Raw genomic sequence first — 17,484 nt, 5'->3', positions numbered from 1 at the left:
TCAGAAACTCCATAAATGTGTGACCAAGAACACCACAGAACTGAGGAATATGTTTACTCACTGCAGATTGTGGCCTAATCATACAGCCGGTCCCGAGGCGGCGGCGACACAGGCGGTAGCGGCGGATGCAGGGCAGGGGGCGGAGGTGGTCGTCGTGGGGCGGCGGCAGCGATGCAGGCGGCGGCGGGGGCACCACACTCTCACAGCCCTTGCTCTTGTGGGCATTTGGAGAATAAAACAGCAGATGGGAGACTCTTTCTCTCACTTTCTCTCTGCTTATCAAATAAATTTAATCAATATATTAAGAAAACAAAATTATGTAAAGTATAAAAGGCTTAGTCAGGGAATCAAGCTTCAGATCTAAACCCTAACAAACCCCTTCTAACTTTTGTTCATGTATCAATTTATATTTATTGGGCATTTACTATATTCTTCCAGAAACTTTCTCTATTCAGAGGATTTCAGAAACTGAACAACTATCTTTTGGAGATTTTTCAATCAGATTAGCATAAAATTCGAAACTTGTGAGACATAGCATTTACTAAAACATCTTTTACCTCTGAACTTACTTTGTACTATGTAAAATGCTTTTTTGTTATTCCTCATTCTTTCAAATAGTGTATGTCAAACACCTACTATACGGTATAATAGAATGAACAAGGAGCTAAAATCTGTTTTAAATCCAGCCTCTGTTGAGTGATCTCAGGCAAATCACCTATTATTAGGCCACTGGCTTCCTATTTCATTATCTACAAAATGAGAGTGTTTAGGCTGAATAAAGCTATAGTCTTTTCCTGCTCTAAAAATCAGTAATTATATTTCCATTCTACACATTACAGACAAAAAGAAATATGGTTCCCGATTTCAAGGAATTTATACTTCATATGCAAAAAGAGAGTTTTGTGCATAAATACACACATCTATACTTGTGACCCGAGGTTGAAAATGTGTGATTATATAGTCCCAATTATATACAACCTTGCTCATCTTAAGACAAAATAAGGATAACATCGTTTGATTGTTTTACGAGGAGCACAGCAACACAGAAAGGTTCAATGATTTTCTAAAGGTCATGCTATATTTAACTGCAATTACTGTTGCCCCATGTGTCCAGAGAAGTTGGACACTTCAGCAAGTTAACCCAACCTTTAGAATAGAATTTATGCAGTTTGGAAAAATGCAACATGGACAAAATAAGAATCAATATTTGCAGGACCTTTAATAGTTTACAAAGAGCTTTGCTTAGACTTATTTCACCTACATGTACAACCTCATGTATGTACTTTTATAATCAGTATCTTTGCGTGGATTTGAAAACTGTAGTTCTGATGGATTAAACAACCTGCCTTAGACTACTATGTGGCAGGATTCTTCTGTCTCATCCCATAGTTGGCTTCCATTAATCTGCCTTCACTAGCCTAGTAGAAACATTAGTTTATGTTTCTAGACCTGAAGGTTGAATGGGGATGACACCCTCTGTGTCCTTAAATTTCAATATCTAAAAAAAGAATGAGATAAAAGGTACTGCCTCCCTTACCGCTAGTCATATTGAGCTGATACTTTCATTATCAATTTTCTGTGAGTAGTTGCAATATCTGAAATGGAAAGGAGACAATGGATATTAAAAGTATAGTCCATCCTAATAAATATTTAGCAACCCACTCACTGAGCATTCACTTTTTGATGGCAGAATGTAAACTATACAAATGCCTTATATACCACCTTTGTTCTTCCACCCAAAGTTTCCCAGAAAAAATTATCTTTATAGAACTATCTGAAAAATAGAATATTTCACAGGAAAGAACATAGAGGTAAAAAATCCCTGTTTTCTACAATTTAAGGATTATGAAACTTTGATTGATTTACTTCTTTGAACTTCATTTCTGAATCTGTGAAATAGAAGTTATTTTGATATATTGATAACAAATTATTATGAAGATTAAGCAAAATAACACTTGAATATGCATATTAGTTTTCCCTGGGAGATTAAAACATGAGGATATTTTGCTTTAAGAGTGAACATTATGGGGGCCAGGGCTGTGGCACAGTAGGTTAATCCTCCACTTGAGGTGCCGGCATCCCAGAACCACTAAGTGCTGGTTCTGGTCCCAGCTGCTCCTTTTCTGATCCAGCTCTTTGCTGTTGGCCTGGGAAGGTAGTGTAGGATGGCCTGAGTGTTTGGATCTCTGCACCCAAATGGGAAACCTGGAGGAGGCTCCTGGCTTCTGGCTTCAGATTAGCCCAGCTGTGGCCATTGAAGCCATTTGGGGAGAGACCCAGTGGTTGGGATCGATTCTCTCTCTCCTTCCCTCCCTCCCTATCTCTTTCTGTAACTCTGCTTTTCAAATGAATAAATAAATCACAATAGCTAAGGCATGGAATCAACCTAAAAATCCATCCACAGAAGACTGGATAAAGAAATTATGGGATATGTACTCTACAGAATACTATATAGCAGTAAAAAAAAAAATGAAATCCGTCATTTGCAACAAAATAGAGGAATCTGGAAAACATCATGCTGAGTGAAATAAGCCAGTCCCAAAGGGACAAATATCATATATTCTCCCTGATCAGTGACAACTGAGCACCTAAAAGGAAACTTGTAGAAGTGAAACGGACACTATGAGAAACAATGTCTTGATCATTCAGCCCTTGTTCTGACTGTCGAGGAACAACTTAGTATTTTATTCCTTTTAGTATTTTTTGTTCTTCTTATTACCATTGTTTGAACTCTTTAATTAACACACAATTATTCTTAGTAGTTTAAATTTAACTGAAAAGCTATCCCTGTTAAATATAAGAGTGGGATTAAGAGAGGGAGGAGATGTACAGTTTTGCATATGCTCACTTGGACTTACCCTGAATGGTGAAGCTGGAAACGTGCCAGCGGGATTCCAATTCAGTCCCATCAAGGTGGCATGTACCAATGCCATCTTACTTGTTAAAGTGATCAGTTTAAGTTCATAATTGATCAAAAAGATAGGATTAAGTTTCAAAGGAATTACATAAATAAGACCAGTATCTGCAAATAATAATTGATAGAATTAAAAAGGAGAGAATGATCCTACATGGGAAGCAGGATATGCAGAAGACTCATAGAATGGCAAATGCCCTATACAGCATTCTGGCCTCAGAATCAGCTCTTAAGGCATTTGGATCTGGCTAAAAAGCCCATGAGAGTTTCTCAGGTATGGAAAGCCAAGACACTGTGGCAAAAAAAATGACCTAAATGAAAGATCTCTGTGAGAGAGATCCCAGAGGAAAGAACAGGCCCTCAAAGGAGATACCTTTCTAAAAAAGATCGGAGTTGGTGAACCCAAGAGGCTTCCATGGCCTTGGCAGCTCATGACAAGAGCCTCGGGTGATTCCTGACATCATAAATAAGAGTGTCAATTGTTAAATCAACAACGGGAGACACTGTGCACCTGCTCCCCATGTAGGATCTCTGCCTTAATGTGTTGTACTATGCGAATTAACGGTAAAACTACTACTCAAACCGTACTCTATACTTTGTGTCTCTGTGTGGGTGCAGTCTGTCGAAATATTTACTTAGTATATACTAAATTGATCTTCTTCTGTATATAAAGATAATTGAAAATGAATCGTGATGAAGAATGGGATGAGAGAGGGAATGGGAGATGGGATGGTTGCGGGTGGAAGGGAGGTTATGGGGGGAAAGCCACTATAATTCAAAAGTTGTACTTTGGAAATTTATATTTATTAAATACAAGTTGAAAAAAAACAAATAAATCTTTTTTTTAAAAAAAAGGTGGGCCAGCACTGTGGTGTAGATGGTTAAGCCTCTGTCTGCAGTGTCACCATCCCATATGGGCCTCAGTTCCTATCTGGGTTTCTCCACTTCTGATCCAGCTCCCTGCTAATGTGCCTGTGAGGACAGCAGAAGATCGCTTAAGTGCTTGGACCCCTGCACCCATGTGGGAGACCTGGTGGAAGCTCCTGGCTCTTGCCTTTGGACTGACCCAGCCCCTGCTATTGCAGCCTTTTAGGGAGTGAACCAGTGGATGGAAGATTCTCTCTCTCTCTCTCTCTATCTCTGCCTTTCAAATAAATAAATAAATAATTAATTAAATAAATATTTTAAAAACAGAGTTGGGTTTTTCTTTATTTCCCATTTTATTATATTTTTAACTACATATGAGCGTATATGTGTTCACACAAACACATTTTTTTCTGAACATTTTGAAAGTAATTCACAGACACGATATTGAAGTCCTGTTTTGGATATATCTCTATATCTTACAGAATTTGTCCTATGTAACTATATTGCCTTTATCAAACCAAGAGCTTTGACACAGATGCGGTAGCTGACTATTACATAGCCCACAGTCAAATTTCCCCAACTCTTTTCCAAATGTCTGTCATGTCTTTTATTTTGTTCATATGTTTATTTTCAATGACTTTAGGATCTCCAGAAGTATAAGAAGCAAAGAATATATTTTCCTTTCCTTTGATTATTTTTTTTAACCCTTGCCTATTTTTCCTGGTAGGCTTTCATCTTTTTTAATAAATAATTCTTTTTTAAAAAGATTTGTTAATGCATTTGAAAGTCAGTTACAGAAAGAGAGAAGGAGAAACAGAGAGAGAGACATCTTTTATCTGCTGGTTCACTTCCCAAATGGCTACAATGGCCAGAGCCTAATCCAGGAGCCAGGAGCTTCTTCTAGGTCTCTCAAATGAGTTCAGGGGTCCAAGTATTTTGGTCATTTTCTGCTGCTCTCCTGGCACATTATCAGGGAGGTGGATCAGAAGTGGAGCAGCCTAGGGTGGGGTGGGGGAGATCTGGTGCTATTGCATAGTAGGCTAAGCCTGTATGTGCTGCTCTAGCATCGCATCTGGGTGCCAGTTCAAGTCTCAGCTGCTCTTCTCCTGATCCATCTCTCTGCCTGTGGCCTGGGAAAGCACTGGATGATGGCCCAGGTGCTTGGGCCCCTTCACCTACATGGGAGACACAGAAAAAGCTCCTGGCTCCTGGCTTCGGATGGGCCTAGCTCTAGCTATTGTGGCCATTTGGGGAGTAAACCAGTGACTAGAAGACCTCTCCCTTTCTCTGTCCGTAACTCTGTCTTTCAAGTAAATAAAGAAATATTTAAAAAAAAGGAAGAATAAACATTACATAGATACTGTTAAAAGAAAATGTACAAGGGCTAAAATTTGGTGTAACCAGATAAGGAAAAGACTACCTAAGAGTCAAATACCTCAGTCTAGATACGATTTTATCCTACAGAATTAGTCTTTTGTTATTATAATTTTTGAAATGAAATTTTACCTGTATTCAGGAGAGAATGTAGCCAAATGTTGGAGTCTGGATATGCAAAAGACAACAGACAGTAAAGGAGTCTGAAGTGAAGGAGAGAAGAGAAACAATAAACAAATCAGGTTTTCACAGATCAGCCTTCAAGTGAATCAAATCCTTTCACCAACCATATCTGGGTGAATACACATTGTAAAGTGTCAAGGCCATGTGCTCTTCCGCACCTTGTCTGGTGCCTGTCAGTCACAGCTCTTAGGCTCTGACAATGGGGAAGAGTTTGGTGGTGTGTCAGCTGTAAAACACAAGCATCTGCAAGTGACGCTACAGCAGCCAGAGGCAGGGTTCACTGAGCACTCTATAACTAGGACCAGACTCCAAAACTCGGCTGTGGACAAATTGCTGGCATTTTGCAACAGTAAATTTTTACTGCCTTTGCTATTCCCAAGGAGAGTGATTCATCCAACTTTGGTATTTTGTGAGCACATAAGAAATTTGGGATGGACCTGGATTTGTGCAAATAGCTGGCATGAAGGCAGCCCCTGTACTTTTCTGTATATCTTTTCCTTCTTTATAACAGTAACTCCCCTTTCTTCTCTCTAAGACTTGCTATATATTATAACTTTCAACAGAGCTGAGTGACTTGGTGAAGTCAACCAGTAAGTCAGTTTTCAAACCAACTCTTATAATCAGGAAGTTTGTACTCAGCTTCTGGGGGCCAGCCTGAACCAAGCAGAAATCTCAAAATGCTCTGGGAAATGTTGTGGTGCAGTGGGTTAGCCACAGCTCTAGTGCTGGTATCCAACCTTGGAGATGTGAAGGAGTCCCAGGCTCCTGGCTTTGCCTGACTCAGCCTTGGCTGCTGCCACCATTTGGGGAGTGAACCAGCTGAAAAGTGTGCCTGTGGAAGCCCTCTCTCCTTCTCCATCACTCTGCCTTTCAAATCAATAAGTAAATAAATAATCTCTTAAAAAAGACGTCTCAGAATGCAGACAAACCTTTTTTTTGTTGTTGTTAAAACTATAAAGTTAGATATGCTTCTATTCCTACCAGATAATTAGAATTGAGAGTCCATACAAAATTGACTACTTAGAGTTGGAATGAGGTTATCCACCACAGAGAGGGAAACTGAGAAACAAGTTTCCAACAAGCACTGCTACAGGATTTGGTTTCTGCTGCACTGCACACTTGGGGATGAGGGAGGACACAGACATTGCCTTATAATACAGAAATAATCACAGCTTCTACTGGATGATTCCAATATCCGAAGAGCTTCTATATTAATGCTTCTTAGACATGCTGTATTGAAAGGACACTATTTTTTTATCCCATGCACTTTTTTATTAAAATACAATTACAGTGAATTGCAAATGGAATAAAAATAGACATATAAAACACAAGGACAAGTTTTGTTGTGTTAGATTTGACAGAAATAAAATTACTTTGTCAAGTTGATATAAAAGTTTCCAGTGCCTTTTTCTAAATTTCTATGCTTTTCTCAGCAAGGAGAGGTTACAGTTTGTGGGTTAGCACCAGTCTGTGTGCTACATTTGAAATCGTATTTCTCTGTGTCACTGAGAAGTAAGACTCTCTAACACTCTGGACTAAGAACCATGGATGAATAGCTGCAATTATATGACCAGGACCACCTTATATGATTTATATATATGTTATGTTTATTGTCTACATCTGCCTTCTGAAATGTACCTCAACATATGGAGGATTTTTATTCTTATGTATTTTATACTAGCAATTCCCAAAGCTTAAATAGAGACCAATGAACAATAGTCATTCAATGAACATTTGCACATGAATAGTGACTTATGCAAGGAGGTATGAGAAGAGGATTAAAACAAAAACAAAAAGAAAATGTAAACACACACAAACACACACTTTTCAGTATGAATAAAGTTAATACTAAGAAAATTAGCTGAGGCCAGTGCTGTGGCTCAGCAGGTTGACACCTTGGCCTGAGGTGCCAGCATCCCATATGGGCACCAGCTCAAGACCCGGCTGCTCCTCTTCTGATCCAGCTCTCTGCCATGGCCTGGGAAAGCAGTGGAAGATGGCCCAAGTCCTTGGACCCCTGCACCCACGTGGGAGACCGGGAGGAAGCTCCTGGCTCCTGGCTTCAGATCAGTGCAGCTCTGGCCATTGTGGCCAATTGGGGAGTGAACCATTGGATGGAAGACCTCCTTCTCTCTCTGCTTCTCCTCTTTCTGTGTAACTCTGACTTTCAAGTAAATAAATAAATCTTTAAAAAAATTATTAGCCAACAAAACCAATAATCATAACATGAATTTACTGTGAATTAAATTAATTCTGTAAAATGTTTGACAAAAAAGTTAATGAGAATATACAGATTGAGTGCACAGAAAAATACGTGAATCACAGCAGAGATTAGAAAACAAGCAAAAAAAACCAGAAGAATAACATAGACACGAAAAAGAACCAATTAGAGATTTTGAAAACGAGTAATTCATCGTTTAAATAAAAAACACAAAAAGAAATGCATCCTAGTTAAGAAACAGTAAAAAAAAAGATTATTTGGAGTAGTCTGAAAAAATATAACCTGTAATTCTTTGCAGAGAAGAAACTAAGGAAAACAAAAATCCAAACCAAACCAAAGCACACAGAGAAATAAGATGGGAAAGAGATATCAAGGATAAATTAGATGTTCCATTTATATCCCAACTAGGTCTCGTTCCAGGAGACTTAATGACAAAAAAAGAAAAGGAAATATTTAGTGAAGTAGCATCTGTTTTCTCTTTTTTCCAAAACTGAAGAAATAGAAATCCATAAATCTAAAAATCCATGCAGAAGAATTCACTGTAACAAATCAATACTTACTGATTGAGCAAAATAGAAAAGCAATGGAAATGTGTGATTTAAAAATTCACACAGATAAAAGATGGAGCAGCCACTGTGAAACAGAATTTAGACTAAAAATAGAATATGTCTTTTGCCTAAAGATCAAAGGAAAAAATATGATTCAATCAAAAATATTTTATAATCATCTATGCTACTAGCTTAAGGGCAAAAAAACCCATTTATTTTAGGTCTGAAAGACTAAGAAAACTTAACATCTCTAGGTTCCTGCTTGAACTATCATAGAATACATTTTATAAAATAAGAAATGTGAACCAGGAGTGAAGATGTGAGCTACAAGAGACAATTGTAGAAGTTACAAAAGGAAAATAGAAACATTTCTGTGAGAACAGAGTATCAACAATGTTAACTTACTTTTGAATGTAAAATTAACAATTATGTTTATGTTAAAAATATAGGACAAAATTGTAAGCACTATGATGAAGACTGATATGCTGTGATAAATCATGTATTCTAAACTATTTTTAAAATCCAGAATACCTACACACATGGTTAAAATTTATTTATTTATTTGACAGGTAGAGTTATAGACAGAGAGAGAGAGAGAGACAGAGAGAAAGGTCTTCCTTCCATTGGTTCACTCCCCAATGGCCGCCACGGCCGGCGCTGCGCTGATCTTAAGCTAGGAGCCAGGTGCTTCTTCCTGGTCTCCCATGCAGATGCAGGGGCCCAAACACCTGGGCCATCCTTCACTGCTCTCCAGGGCCACAGCAGAGAGCTGGACTGGAAGAGGAGAAGCCGGGACTAGAACCGGTGCTCACATGGGATGCTGGCTCCGCAGGCGGAGCATGGCGCCGGCCCTAAAATCTATGTTATTTTTTAACTGTGAAAAGAATTAAAAGGTAAACTCTTAAATTTATGTGCAAAAATCGTAACTACTAAAACGTCAGGGAGGAAGCGTAAGTATAGAAAACACATCAATAAATAGAAATCAAAAGAAAAGGTGCTAGAAATAGTGTATTTGCAATCTCAGTGAGCTTAAATCAATAAAAATTTCTATTGTAATACATAAAATTAGACTGGAGTTTGAAAAGCTAGTTATGATATTCTTTATTTAAAATAAAATCACAAAATAAATTTGAAAAGTAAAGCCCATGTTATACTATGCAATTATTAACCTAGTGAAAGGTAATGAAGTACCATTCATACCAAGGTAATAGAATCCAAGGTAAAACATTGCTATGGATAAGGAAATACATTACTCAATAATAAAATAAAACAATTAACAAACTACATAATGATGCATATAGATACACTTAGTATCATATCCTCCAGATAGAAAAACAAAATTTGAATCATTACTTAAAAAATTGGGAAACACCCTATCATTAGTGATAGACATTAAAATATATTTATCAGAAACTGATCGATTGAAAAGGTAAAAATAGTAAACAAAATTCATAAGCTTTATCATACGGGTCTATATAGTCAAATACATATAAATATACTACGTTTAAAATTTGATGATACTTTTCTAAAATACACATTGTATATGCATATTTATGCATATATATATCACAATGATATAACTTCCTTCCAAAATTACACAATATTGCAAATAATGATTTTTGCAGATACTACATTTTCTTTTCTCAATGCAATTAATTTGACATTAATTTGCCCCATTATTTTTCACTTGGTGACTATGACAAAGTAAGAAATATTTTTAGGGGCAATGGTTCTTTCATTGACTGAGCATCGGAATCTTAAGGAGAGAAAAGCTTTAATGAATACGCATGCCTGGATCTCACCTGTAGGAATTCTGAGGTAATTGGTCTCTGGGGTGGTTAGCCTAGGGAGTGAGATGTTTAAAAAGCTCTCTAGGTGATTCTAATATGAAGTCAAAGCTGAGTACCATTGGCCGAGGATCAAACAATACCATGTTTCTGCTCTGTAAGTGTTACAGCCTTCAGAGATGAGATCACAAAGACAAATGTGTTTGCTTCTGTTTAAGTGTTATCAAGAAGATACGATCTTCACTGAAAGCCAAGTGGCTGGTGATGTAATCACCACAGCAGCTGTCAAAGTGCCTTCAGTTGCTGGGACCAAATTCTTCCATCTGTTTCCTACTTCCTTGGTTTACAATCAAGCACACATCTTAATTGACCCTTACACAGAAGACATCTGACTGTGAGCTGCTGGGCTCTCTATTTGTGAAGGGATCTGAGTCAATCATTTTGCTCATCCTCTCATGGGAAATGAAAGTGGCAGACCCTCAAGCATCTCTCTTTGGTACAATTATAGGGCCAGATGTGACATTTCCCTGGAGGTGATTGAATTGGAATGATACACAAATGTTCCAATGTTGGTCAAAATTAAAGATTGATGGCTGGTATTTTCAGTAATGAATTTCTATATGGTTTGATAAATTGCAAGTAATAAAATATAATGTGTGCATATGTGTGCCTTGAAATTAGACAGACTGGGAACAAGTCCCAGCTTAGTTAATGACTAGCCATGTGACCTTAAGCCCATTACTTATTTGGAAAATCTATGACATTTAGGTGAGATGATGCAGATAATTGATCACCTGATATATAGTAATTGTGTGGTACATGGATCCATTATTGCTACTTTTTATTATTTGGTAATTTTCTTAAGATTCATAGCATTTGGGTCACGCTGGCTGTTTTTGAAAATGAATGCATCTCTGTTCTGTTTGAGGGGCTATAGGATGGTCCAGGAGCAATGAAAAATGTTTTACAAAGTGAGGAATATTTTAAGTCTAGAGAGGAGAGAGACTTTTAAAATCTAAATACCTCAGTGGCACTATTTGCACATTTCTGTGGACAGTGATCATCCGTAAAATTGGATCACTTACGTACTTACATACACTTACATATGCAAGATACTCTAAAGCTTCAAGGTGATGACCCTTTCTCATACAGTTACCCCAACAAAGCAAACAAAGATAACAACATTAAACGTTTAAACTTACAGTGATTCAGCATTGAAGCAAATAATTCTATTTCTTAGAATTTGCATCTCTCTCCCCAATAAGATATGAACAGGCAGTTATGCATTATGCTACCTCCTCTGCCAACATTACAACTTGGATGTTGAGACACCATCATTTTCAGGCTTTAATATGTGCCAAGTATGTTTCTGATATTCTATCCACTTCTAAGACTCCATACTAGTTCTTCCTTCTCACATGTTGAAGTTTTTCTCTTTTCTCATTCATAAATTCACAAGATATATTGTTTTTCTCTGTTTTGAATGAAGACTTAACTCAGAAGATAATATCTGTTCATTATGCAAAGAATGATTGTTGGGTACCTACTGTGTACATTGTTCTATATGATGGAGATATGGGAAGAAAAATAGAATTTCTACTCTAGAATTTAGACTGACACATGGAAAAAAGAGTGAAGGAATGTTGGAAACAGGTTATGATGAGATGCCAAGATCAGAAACCCAACTCAGACTTGAGGCAAGGAAGGTTTCTTGAGAGTAGGAAAAGCTAGCTCTGAGCTGCAGGAAAGGTGACAATTAACCAAGCAAAGAGGAAGAAGAAGAGGAAGAGGATTCCAAGTAGGAGAAATAATTCTTCAGAAGCCCAGAGATAAGGGTAGTGGAGAAATTTCTAGCATGGGACCTTCTATAAAGTCATTTGGGACAAAGGTAAAGGCTTCAAGCATTTTCCTGAAGAAAATGACAGTATTAAACCTATAATAATAGGTCCAGATCTGTAATACAACAACTCAAGTGATGTAGCTATTGAGCATTTGAACTTTAGTCTAAGTTTTAAAAAATCAAGTTTTAAGTAACTTTTGATTGTTATATAGTACTTATATACTTAAGGGCTACAGTATAGTATTTCAACACATGTATACAACATAAACTGATAAAATGAGGCAATTAACATTTTAATTTCTTTATGTTTGTAGGCTACTAACTCCTTTCTTCTGGTTCTTATACTGTACATATTATGTTAGTGTGAACAATAGTCACTCCATTGTGATGTTAACATTAGAGAACATTTCTTCTATCTCCCTATGTTTTTGTATTCGTTATCCAACCTCCCTCCATCTACCTCTCCCCACCCCTACCAGCCACTGGTAAACAATACTCTAAGTTCAAAACTACTTTTTAAGAAAAAAGCTTCTGTATGTGAGAAAGAACATGTAGTATTTATGTGTCTGGTTCATTTCTATGAACATAATGACCTATAATTCCTTAAAATTTTCTGCAAATGTTAGAATTTTATCCATTTGTATGACTCAGTAATATTCCATTGTATATATAAACCTACATTTTATTTATTTATCTATTGATAATACCTGAATTGATTCCACATGACTGCAATTACGAATAGTGCAGCATGGATATGGGAGTGTGAATATCTTTTTCAGATGCTATTTTCATTTCCTTTGAGTATATTCCCAGAAGTGGGTTTTCTAGGCCATATGGCAGACCTATTTTTAGTTTTCTGAGGAACCTCCAAGATGTTATGCATAATGTCTGTGCTAATTTGAATTTCTACCAACAGTGCGTAAGAGTTCCCTTTTTCTCACATCCTTGCCAGCATTTGTTATTTTTTTGGTGTTTTTCTAACTAGAATGAGGTGACGGCTCATTGTGTTTCTGATCTATGTTTCCTTGCTGGTTAGAGATTTTGAATATTTTTTCCATATATTTGTTGTCCATGTGTATTTCTTCTCTTGAGAAATTTCTACTCAGATCTTTTGCTCATTTCTTGACTGCATAGTTTGATTTTGTTGTCAAGTTTTTGAGTTCTGTATATATTCTAAATAAATCCTTTATCAGATAGTTTGCATATATTTTCTCCCATTCTGTCAATTGTCTCTTCACTTCCTTTGTTGACATAGAAAAACACAAAGCTAATTTCAAAGACTAAGTACTAAAGAAATGTAAAATATTTTATTGAAAGTTATTATATGGGGGTTACATGTAAATAGTATTATTTTATATGTTGTACTAAATAAAACCATTATTAAATTATACTTGTTTCACTTTACCCTTTGAAAAGTAGCTACTAGAAAATGCAGCTTATCCTTATGGTTGCCTAGTATTTCCACTGACTTCATTGGAGTCCTCTTGAGAGAGAGGATATGTGATCATATGTAACAATGTTATTCAAAGATGAGCATTTGTTTAATATAGTAAATATGCTACATAATGAAGATAAAGATTAAATACCAAAATCATTTGCGTTGAAGTTAGGAACAAATAAATTAAAAACATACAATCAACAAACATAACAACCAAGAAACTGTCAGTTATTATTTAATATTTTTTGCAGAAGTGCTAGGAAGTGTCATGGAAGAAGAAAGAATATAAAATATTAACACTGGAAATGAATATCTGAAATTATCAAAATTTAGGTTAATTCCAGGTCTTAGCTATTGTGAATTGAGCTGCAATAAACATTGAGGTGCAGACGGCTCTTTTATTTGCCAATTTAATTTCCTTTCGATAAATTCCAAGGAGTGAGATGGCTGGTTGTATGGTAGGGCTATATTCAGGTTTCTGAGGAATCTCCAAACTGACTTCCATAGTGGCTTTACCAGTTTGCATTCCTACCAACAGTGGGTTAGTGTCCCTTTTTCCCCACATCCTAGCTAGTATCTGTTGTTGGTAGATTTCTGTATGTGAGCCATTCTAACCTGGGTGAGGTGAAACCTCATTGTGGTTTTGATTTGCATTTCCCTGATAGCTAGTGATCCTGAACATTTTTTCGTGTGTCTGTTGGCTATTTGGACTTACTCTTTTGAAAAATGTCTATTTAAGTCCTGGGTCCATCTCTTAAATGGGTTGTTTGTTTTGTTATTGTGGAGTTTCTTGATCTCTTTGGAGATTCTGGTTATTAATTCTTTATCGGTTGCATAGTTTGCAAATATTTTTCCCATTCTGTTGGTTGCCTCTTCACTTTCCTGACTGTTTCTTTTGCAGTACAGAAACTTCTCAATTTGATGTAATACAAATTGTTAATATTGGCTTTGACTGCCTGTGCCTCTGGGGTCTTTTCCAAGAAGTCTTTGCCTGTGCCTATATCTTGCAGGGTTTCTGCAGTGTTCTCTAATAATTTTATGATGTCGGGTTGTTGATTTAGGTCTTTAATCCTTGTTGAGTGGATTTTTGTGTAAGGTGTAAGGTAGGGGTCTTGCTTCATGCTTCTGCATGTGGAAATCCAGTGTTCCCAGCACCATTTGTTGAATAGACTGTCCTTGCTCCAGGAATTGGTTTTAGATCCTTGATCAAATATAAGTTGGCTGTAATTGTTTGGGTTGATTTCTGGTGTTTCTATTCTGTTCCATTGTCTATCCATCTGTTTCTGTACCAGTACCATGCTGTTTTGATTATAACTGCCCTATAGTATGTCCTGAAGTCTGGTACTGTGATGCCTCCGGCTTTGTTTTGTTGTACAGGATTGCTTTAGCTACTGGAGGTCTCCTGTGCCTCCACATGAATTTCAGCATCATTTTTTCCAGATCTGAGAAGAATGTCTTTGGTATTTTGATTGGTATCACATTGAATCTACAAATTGCTTTTGGGAGAATCGACATTTTGATGATATTGATTCTTCCAGTCCATGAGCATGAAAGATTTTTCCATTTTTTGGTATCCTTTTCTATTTTTTCTTTAAGATTTTGTGATTCTCATCATAGAGATCTTTAACGTCCTTGCTTAAGTTTATTCCAAGGTATTTGTTTTTGTAGATATTGTGAATGGGATTGATCTTAGAAGTTCTTTCTCAGCTGTGGCATTGCCTGTGTATACAAAGTCTGTTGATTTTTGTGCCCATCAACAGTAGACTGGATAAAGAAATTATGGGATATGTACTCTATAGAATACAGCAGTAAAAAAATGAAATCCAGTCATTTGCAACAAAAATGGAGGAATCTGGAAAACATCATGCTGAGTGAATTAAGCCAATCCCAAAGGGACAAATATCATGTGTTCTCCCTGATCGGTGACAACTAACCGAGCACCAAAAAGGAAACCTGTTGAAGTGAAATGGACACTGTGAGAAACAAAGTCTTGATCAGCTCTTGTCCTGACTGTCGAGGAACAATTTAATACTTTATCCCTTTTAGTATTTTTTTTTGTTCTACTTATTACTATTGGTTGAACTCTGTAATTAACACACACTTATTCTTAGGTATTTAACTGAAAAGTGATCCATGTTAAACATAAGAGTGGGAATAAGAGAGGGAGGAGATTTACAGTTTGGCACTCACTCACTTGGACTTACCCCTAATGGGAGAGTTAGAAACGTGCCAGGGGATTCCAATTCAATCCATCAAGGTGGCATGTACAAATGCCATCTCACTAGTCCAAGTGATCAATTTCAGTTCACAATTGATCATAATAAAAGGATTAAGAGTCAAAGGGATCACATAAACAAGACTAGTGTCTGCTAATACTAACTGATAGAATTAAAAAGGAGAGAACGATCCAACATGGGAAGTGGGATACGCAGCAGACTCATAGAATGGCAGATGTCCTAAACAGCACTCTGGCCTCAGAATCCGCCCTTAAGGCATTCAGATCCGGCTAAAAAGCCCATGAGAGTGTTTTATGCATGGAAAGGCAAGACACTGTGTCCAAAAAAAAAAAAAAAATGACCTAAATGAAAGATCTCTGCGAGTGAGATCCCAGTAGAAAGAACAGGTTATCAAAGAAGGAGATACCTTTCTCAGAAGGGAGGTGAGAACTTCCACTTTGACCACAGCCTTGTCTAAATAAGATCAGAGTTGGCAAACTCAAGAGGCTTCCATGGCCTTGGCAGCTCATGACAAGAGCTTCAGGTGTTACTGACACCATAAACAAGAGTGTCAATTGTTAAGTCAACAGCAGGAGTCACTGTGCACTTACTCCCCATGGAGGATCTCTGTCCTTAATGTGTTGTACTATGTGAATTAACGGTATAAATACTACTCAAACAGGACTCTATACTTTGCATGTCTGTGTGGGCGCAGTCTGTTGAGATCTTTACTTAGTATATACTAAGTTGATCTTCTGTATATAAAGATAGTTGAAAATGAATCTTGATGTGAATTCATGGGAGAGGGAGTGGGAGATGGGATGGTTGCGGGTGGGAGGGAGGTTATGGGGGGAAAAAGCCAATGCAATCCAAAAGCTGTACCTTGGAAATTTTATATTTATTAAATAAAAGTTAAAAAAAGAATTGTATCTAAAAAAAAGAAATTATCACAAATTGAGAAAAGATGATTGTATACTTAGAAAACCTAATAGAACAAAGTGAAAACCATTACAAGTAACCAGAGGATTCAATAAAATTGATGGGGAAATATTAGGATACTGGTCAATATCTTTCACAAACACAAATAACAAACATACAGGAAATAGGATGGAAGTAAAAATCCCATTTACATTAGTAACAAATAAAAAATGTTGAAAATTTATCTGAAGGGAAATTGTAAAATACTGTGGAAAACTTGAACACGTGGGAAGACAGGCCATGTTTTCAGGAAAACTCAATACTTTAATTAAAGTTTTATTTTGTGATAGTTGTAGACTCACATACAATTGTAAGAAGTAATTTATAGAGATCTCAGGTATGTTTTTCGCAGTTTCCCCACGGGATAAATACTGCTAAACTACAGCATAATATAGCACACAAGATACTAACACTGATGCATTTATATCACAATGGTCTCTCACGTTGCCCCTTCTTTTTTTATTGTTTTTAATTTGTATTAATTTTTTTTAACTTTTATTTAATGAATATAAATTTCCAGTGTACAGCTTATGAATTACAATGGCTTCCCCCTCCCATAACTTCCCTCCCACCCGCAACCCTCCCCTCTCCCGCTCCCTCTCCCCTTCCATTTGCATCAAGATTCATTTTCAATTCTCTTTATATACAGAAGATCAATTTAGTATAAAGATTTCAACAGTTTGCACCCACATAGAAACACAAAGTGAAACATACTGTTTGAGTACTAGTTATAGCATTAAATCACAATGTACAGCACATTAAGGACAGAGATCCCACATGAGGAGCAAGTGCACAGTGGCTCCTGTTGTTGACCCAACAAATTGACACTCTAGTTTATGGCGCCAGTAACCACCCTAGGCTGTCGTCATGAGTTGCCAAGGCTATGGAAGCCTTCCAAGTTTGCCGACTCTGATCATATTTAGACAAGGTCATAAAGGACAGAGTGAGGATAGTAACCAATGATCCTAAGAGTGGCATTTACCAGGTTTGAACAATTATACAGCATTAAGTGGGGAAGAGGACCATCAGTACACACAGGTTGGGAGTAGAGCCATTGGTGGTAGAGTAGAGGTTATGATTACAAAGGAATGAGGCCCAAGTATGCTAGACAGGGCCTA

This window comes from Lepus europaeus, chromosome 12 (genome assembly GCF_033115175.1).
Source record: "Lepus europaeus isolate LE1 chromosome 12, mLepTim1.pri, whole genome shotgun sequence".
Classification (NCBI taxonomy): Eukaryota; Metazoa; Chordata; class Mammalia; order Lagomorpha; family Leporidae; genus Lepus; species Lepus europaeus.
The sequence above is the reverse complement of the archived record's forward strand: the minus strand, read 5'-3'. Positions refer to the sequence as shown.